Raw genomic sequence first — 5,993 nt, forward strand, 5'->3', positions numbered from 1 at the left:
GCCTGGAGGAACCCTGACACGGAAGGCAACCTTTTCTTATATAATCTGCTATATGCTCTTATTTAAATAATGGCTCCTTGGGAGAACAACATGCTGTCACAGGAGGTTCCCCGGGGGAAAGAAGACACACAAAAGAGAGGAACAATCTTCTGCAAATGCATCTACTTACGGGGCTCTTAATTCCAGTTTTCTTACGGGTAACAAGTTTTTCCAGCCAAACTCTCCCCATCTGACATGAAATCTCTGTCAACAATCAAACAGCACGAGCCTAACTGGTTAGAAGTTAATGAACAACCTTATCCTCGCTTGGCAAAAATAAAGTGAAACTTAAAAAAAACCCTGAAACTTGAGTAAAACTCAAATCCAAAATTTTGATATTGATATTGAACCAGATGCAGAGATTTTCAGTGACAAAACCTGCCCATGGATTTTCAGGCCTGCCTTCCCTTTGCTTCACTTCTGATTCAGGCAGGGCTTCACATCACAGCCCCGTGATCTTCATAACCCGGCACAGTTTGGCACTGATGCCAAAATTCTCCCCTTTATTTGCTCCTGCCTCTGCTTTGCCCCTCTCCACACCAGCAGCCCCAGAGTGAAAACAACTTGGGAACTAATTCAAGTTAAATAGACCTAACAAAACCCCTACCCAAACAAAACATTCCCCAAAACCAAGTGTAGTTTTAAGCAGATCAGTTTTCTGCTGGCAGAGAGCTCTTGCTGTGCCAGAACAAAGATCTAAAGACAGAGGTTAAGCACAGCCCATTTTTTCCCTTTTTCCACCACCTGAATGGGTATGGTTTGGAAATTACATATTCTTAATATCCTGCAGCATGTCAGCATCTTAGGAGCCTGGTTACGATGGAAAGCTGAGCTTTAGGTACCTAGGCTGCCCTAGGGGAAAAACTTTCATCCAGTTCAGCTGGTGCCGGATCACGCACTGGTGGGCAAGTGGTGGCTTTCAATGTCAAAAATCTCAGCTCTTCAGTAAATCCTATTTCTGGTCTTGAAAACACTGACCGAATAGAACATAACACCTGTGTCTGTGTAAATCCATCTCACTTTGTTTAGGCATTTTAGTCATCCGCTCTGAGGATCAGGCCCATGTTAACAAGTGTATTGTATTCGTGCCGTCTGGTCATTTGGACAGACACACATGTAAGCATGAGCCTGAAGAGAAAACACATTCTTACATGCTGGTGTCAACCTCTGCACCTGGTTCTGCTACAGCTGAAGACCCACTTCAGCAGAGACCACTGAGCAAGTAAAGAAATAAAGCAAAAGCACTCAGAGAGCGTCAAATCTTCCAAGATAATTAACCTCTAATTAAGCATTCTCGTCTCACTTTGAACCAGAGATCACACGATTTAAGCAATTTTCCACAAGGATTTGACAGTCACGTGTGGCAAAGGAAAAGCAACTTTCGATTGATTTTGTTTCACTCTGTAAGCAAGTAAATTGAATAATACGTAGGATAAACAAATGTTAGAAATAACAGACACACACACAGCCCCAACAAAGCTAAATGGAATTTTTATTTTATATATTGCTGCTCTAGGTAGACCCTGGCCTTGGATCGATCCTTATTGGCTCACTGCAAAAGGTCGGCAAAGGTCTGCCACAGAAGCATTTTTTCTTGCAAATATTTGGTACCTTTCTGCAGTAGGGAAAAGGACGGACTGTGCTAGAGATCCACCATGGCTCTCAGGAAGGAGAATGGCTCAACCCCTCTTAAAAGTATTCATTCTGCTTTTCCTTTGGTTTGATACTGAAAATGCCTTTTGTAAAAATTCCAAATGTCTCAAGGAAGAAAAGGAAGAAAATAGTAAGAATGTGCCGTTAGCCCACATCAGAGCACGCCACTTGCCAGTTTTCCCAGTAAAGCATCTCTGCCTGGGTATTGCACCAAATCAATCTTCCTTCCCAGCTGCTCGTATCTTTGAAGGACCAGCCATGAGTGTGAGTCCAGCCCATTCTCTAGATATCTTTGGATAAAAAAGAGGGACAATTTTTTTCTCAAGAATTTCCACAAGAGTCTGTATCCAAAGAGGAATCAGGCACCTCAGTGCCATTCCAGCCTGACACCAACGACCATTGGTCCTCTCCTGGGAAGCGTCGGCCCCTGCCGGGATCCTCTTGACTTGCGGTGTGAGCTGCAGGGTCTGTCCAAGAGAGCTGACAGCTGGAGGCCGTGAGCAGTGATGGACCATGGTGGGACGGACTGAGCCAAGTAAGTTCCTGCAGCTCATCCCCACAATGCATGGCTGTGTGACATCTTCCTTTTTGTGGGCTGCCATGGTTGTGAGGTGCAGCAGCACCTGGAGAAACCACAGACTTGGTTTTTCCAATCCATCTCTTCATTTGGCTTAAGAAAGGACATAATTTTGCTGGGGCTTTACATGGACATCACTCCTTCATAGCCACTCTTGTTCCTCCTTGCTGCCTATGTCCAAGGATGTTCCAGTATCTGATTATATGGAGGTCCTTTGAGCCTACCCCAATACATTTAAAAGGCACATGGAAGTCTGGCCTGGTCTTCATTTTGGGACAAATACGTGAAGAAAAGAGTGGGTTACGCAAGGGCACCAAGGAGACACCAGAACAGAGCTCTCTAGCTGTGACAGGTCCCTCCAACTCCTTGTCTTTCACAGCTGGCAAAGGAGCTGTAAATCTATTTTTGCTACCTCTTCTCTTCCTACATTGCAGAACAACATTTATGTGTTTCATTTATGCTAAATGTAGGTACACTTTCATTTTACTAAATGTGCCAAAAATAGAGATCATACATCATTAATGCCGTCTGGCTTTCAGCTGAGTCATTACATGTTTATGGAGAAATAAGTATTTATGCAACTATTTCCTTCAGTTTTATGGACAATATATTCCGAAAGGATGCAGTGCCTTCAGCACAAAGATTTTTCTATATCATTTGGTCTGTATACAGTTGATCTCATTGTGTAAAATTAAGCACTCTTTGTTCAGTCAAAAAGATACCATAAATGATATTAGCAAGTGAATTTCTCTTATTAATTTCTCTTAGTCATTTTGTAATGTCTTTTACCCAGTGATCTCAAAATATGGACTATATCTGATTAGAAGCTATAATTTCATGCAAGCATGATTTCACACACTATGCAGGATATAAAAGTATAGGACAGGAGGTTAGGGAAAGTCAATCTAGAAAACTGAGAGATTCAGCCAGTTGCCAGGGTTTAAGTGTGGCTAGGGTGCAATTCTCTTAAAAAAAAAAAAAAAAAGCATCTTAACGAGCGCAGGTAATTAGAGTCTCCTCTTTATGTGTCCTTTAAAATATAATTTGTCCAATAGGACCAGAAGTCCTCTTCACACTATTTTATGTGGTCCTTACTGTATTGTTTCTGAAAATGGCAGGGCTATTACTACACGTTTATCCCAGGGACTCCTGCCTGCAGACATGCCATTCCCATTTTTAAGATGTGGAAAATCAAGTGGGAATCCCAGGCTGGACTGGAAATAGAGCCTGAGCCAAAAACCAAGCCCATCTAGACATTGCTGGTTTCCTCACCTGAGGATATAAAGCTCTTCACTTAGGTTGTGACCTGTAGCAGAAATGCAAGGGCAGGATAAATCACACACGTCCCCCATTTTCTCTGCTCAGCTGCGATGAATTGGTTCAGAAGTGCACCGCTCCTTCTGCTAGCAGGTGGCTTTCTGGAAGCTTTACAGATGACCCGCTGCAGTTGGGTGACAGTGACCTAGCGTTTGGAAGTGGGAATAATTTAATAAAAACCCCCAAGCAAATAAATGAACCACCTTCCTTCAGGCAAGCCTCAGAGCCTGCCTCTCTCCATCGCTGGGACGGAATAGCCGCGTGGCTATGCTGCACTGCGCCGACTCAGACACCTCCGGTGAGATGCAGCGGGAGCTGAAAGCAGAGGGTCTGGGCTCATTGACAGGCTTTGGTTTCTCAAACTGACGTAAGAGGCAGGAGAAATCTATGCAAATCCAGTTGTTCGCCAGCTACATCTACCAGTCCTCCTTTCCCTGTGCAAAACCTGCAAGGTCAGCAGCAAACTGCAAACGGTGAGCTCACGGCGCCGCCCTCTCAATCCCGTTCACACAGTGCAAAAATGGCACCAGTAGTGCCGAGAAAAGCATCTTTTCCTACACATTTATTGCTTCTACAAAGGGAACTTCTAGTTCTCCAAAACATTTACACTTCTGTTGTGTTCCTATAGGGTTTAGCCATAGAGATCCCCTTTAGAATAACCCAAACGGTTCACTTTGTTTCTCTTGATATGCAAGCAAGGGAAGAGGTGGAGCGTACACGCTCGGTACGGAGGAAATAACGGAAGGCACCATGAGACAGATAAAGAAAAAAAAAAGCATGCAAGATTTTGATGTTATTAGCTATAACCCCCAGTTTAGCGGAAGATGAGAGAGCCAAGCAGGCAGCGATAAGGAAAATAAGCCAGAGCCCTCGTTCCCTTTCCCATGGCAAGGCTGGCACCCGGTGGCCAAGGCAGAGATCGGCTCCGCAAACCAGCCCAGCATCAGCGGGGCCCTGGGGAGCAGCAGGCCTGCCGAAACAAGAGCCGAACACACCCTACGCTATTACTGGCTATTCCTTCCCATATTTTCTCACATTTGTACGTCTGGAAGACCAGGAATTAATTTCACCAGAGAGACTATCACTTTCTAAAAATGGCTTAGAGTAAGATGAACACCTCACACCTTTTATTTCTAAGATATCCAGAGTATTTAAAAGACAGATGATTGCTGGGAAAATACTCATACAAATCAAACCATTCTGAATGTCTCAGCACCTAATTCCTTTTTCTGGGCTTGTAAAGAAACAGAACAATGCATATGCTAAATACTAAAGAGAAAACCACTACAATAAACTTTTTCCTGGCAAGTTTATTTGCTGGCATTTGTAAATCCACTGAGAAAGTGTAGTGCAATCAATACAGCTGAGGCCCAAGTTCTAATTAGAGCCTTCTGTTTGAAAACAGCTTTTCTTTAAACACTACGTGGCTAGTGGTAGTGATAGAATATTCCCTAAAAATAAGAAAATGGTTCATTAGTGTTCATGGAAACAGAAGATCAATCTGCCCTTGTGAAAGTTAATGAATACACAGAAATATCACATCATGACCCCTGATCTCAGTGCCTGAGGCAGCAGTATTATTATGCGCTTGCCAGAATTGCTCAGCAACAGGACTCAGATACAACTCTTATTGCATTAATTTTATCTGTGTGATTATTTAAATTAATGACATTCTGGCTGCAAGTCACAAACTTCAAGAGATGTTCATCTGCTTAAATATTAATGATGCTTTTCTGCTGTAAGGTGTAAGACGGGAAAGCAAAACTAAATACTAACAATTTTAAGAATAAATATTAACAGCAATGCAAGCATGAAAAATAAAGCTGTTTCACTCAGACAAATGCTGAAATAATCCACTTACACTGCTACCTTCCCGCCCTCAAGGAAGCAAAAAATGTTTTTGTAAATCTCAGTCAAGCAAAATGTGCAAGCTCTCCATTACTTTAAAAAAAAAAAAAAATTTGAAGTATGATGAAAATACCTTGAGGTCTTGAGCAACTTTTGGCAAGCCCTTGGGTGACTCCATCTCCCTCTACAAAATGGCAATGGAGAAGATATCAACCATCTCTTTTCTCTCACCAGCAGCACATGATTTACAGCAGTTACGTTGCCATCTATGCTATTTTAGATAATGGCATTTACATTCCGTTGGCTGTAATAACAACATCTAAGGAAAAGAAATGTAATTTGAAGTTTTGATATTATGATTTTTTTCCCCTAATGTACTTGATTCCAAGATTGGCCTTTTAAGATCATTACCCACCGAGTTCTGCTGTAGTTTGGACTACCTCTATCTACCTTCTGTGCTATTACCAGTTTGCTGGTTCATACCTGCTCAAAAGAGAGAACAACTTTTCTTAGCATGGATTTGAAAAGGGGGCAAGCGGCTCTATGCTTTCTCTTCCGC

Source organism: Egretta garzetta, unplaced genomic scaffold (assembly GCF_000687185.1).
Source record: "Egretta garzetta isolate BGI_Z169 unplaced genomic scaffold, ASM68718v1 scaffold188, whole genome shotgun sequence".
In the NCBI taxonomy this organism is placed as follows: domain Eukaryota; kingdom Metazoa; phylum Chordata; class Aves; order Pelecaniformes; family Ardeidae; genus Egretta; species Egretta garzetta.